Source organism: Drosophila tropicalis, unplaced genomic scaffold (genome assembly GCF_018151085.1).
Source record: "Drosophila tropicalis isolate 14030-0801.00 unplaced genomic scaffold, ASM1815108v1 contig_393, whole genome shotgun sequence".
NCBI classification, from domain to species: Eukaryota; Metazoa; Arthropoda; class Insecta; order Diptera; family Drosophilidae; genus Drosophila; species Drosophila tropicalis.
Window position 1 is genome coordinate 3,326,091 of NW_027172855.1, and position 1,731 is coordinate 3,327,821.

The following is a 1,731-nucleotide window of genomic DNA, read 5'->3' on the forward strand; positions in this document are numbered from 1 at the left end:
GACTATATCATATAGCTCCCATAGGAACGATCGGGCGAAAACAGTGACTTTTGTAAATAACTTCGTTACTTTTAACGTGATTGTTTTCAAATTAAACATTTCTTAATTAAATATATCTGTTAATGACTGTGTCGAATTTGATAAAGATCGGGTGACTATATCATATAGCTCCCATAGGAACGATCGGTGGAAAACTGTGACTTTGGTCAATATCTTCGTTATTTCCTATTATTGTAGGCCATTCTTTCGCAAACATAAGCCTTTTTAGATAAAACGTTCTTCCACATTGATGGCTAATAGGTAAGGAAAGAGTTACCAAAAAAGTTGCAAGGGTATACAAACTTTGACGCGGTCAAAGTTAGCCCCGGCCCTCTGGTTTTCTATATATTTTTTTTGCTGTTGGCTTTTCGGTAACAAAAATCACTGCAAACAGCTGTATATTTGGGGTCAGGCATATACATTTCATAAGATTGCCATAAACAATTTATACGTCCATACTTATATATATTCATTAAGTACAACTAAATTAAAGCTGAGCCAACTGCATTAAAATTTAAAGATAATGGAATGGTTATTTAACTTTGGAAAAGTAAGTAATGGATAGAAAATTTCATTTAAGAAGTTATTTAAAATTTTGGACGTTATTTTTGCACGTTGTTTTAGTTAAAGATTTTGAATGGTTCAATAAACGACAGCCATATTCATTTGCTCTATTTTAAGGAAGATCTGTTTACATCTTATTGTTAGATAAATTTAGAGAGCTCAAACATTAAACCGAATGAAATTAGAATGTTTTCTTTAGCCCCTTGACTCCTATTGTCTAGCAGAGCCAATAAAATATTGGACTTAAACTAATAATGAAAATCATAATAGAAAAATGACAAATAAGTTTCAGACGAAGAAGTCCCAGGAATCATTAAAAGTCTAAAAAGATTCAAAAGTGGGAATCACATTGAAATAATATTGAAATAACTTCAGGAACATATTAGTATTAAGGATTGCTATAATTCCAATTGTTTCAAAATTAATTGTTAAAAATATTTCTAGATAATATTTTTTGAATATTTTTCAATTTACTTTTAAAAAACTTATTTATTTTCATCTTGAAGATGAGAAGCCAAAAATTTTTCACCAACTTCTTCGTAAGTATTTTGATCATAAATTATGACAAGTTCTTCGCGTCATTTAATCGTTAACATCTATATGCGATTTGGCCAATAAAATAGTATTTTATGGCCCTAAGGCCAATAACCAGACGACAAGATGTCAGTGTTAAGGTGGTCATAAATAATATGCCAAAAGCCCCCAAAGGTAATATAAAAAATGTTTTTTCGAAAAAAAAATCAGAAAAATATATATTTCTACATTAGTTTGTAGAGTTATGAGTGTAAAAGTGAATAAATAAATATTTTAACATATATATTTTGAAAAATAAAAATCACAACTTTTGATTAGACTTAATTTTCATGGGGCCATAAACCATTGGGGATTAGATCAGAAACAGTTCGTGGCAATAAATTGGCCAAGGAATATAAATTTAATCACAAGGTGACTAACACGGAGTGTCCAGGTGATAACGACAATCGGACATGAATCAAAGTTTATTTTCGTTACAAAAATTAAACCCAAAACTATCAAAAAAATAAAGTATTAACACTTGGGCTCGTCCGGGATTTGAACCCGGGACCTCCCGCACCCTAAGCGGAAATCATACCCCTAGACCAACGAGCC

General features: G+C 31.0%; 1 non-coding gene across 1 annotated transcript; it reads right to left on the reverse strand.

Moving 5' to 3' along the window:
- Positions 1–1,659: 1,659 nt before the first annotated feature.
- TRNAP-AGG (transfer RNA proline (anticodon AGG)) lies at positions 1,660–1,731 on the reverse strand. Its single transcript has one exon. It is a non-coding gene; the product is annotated as a tRNA-Pro (tRNA).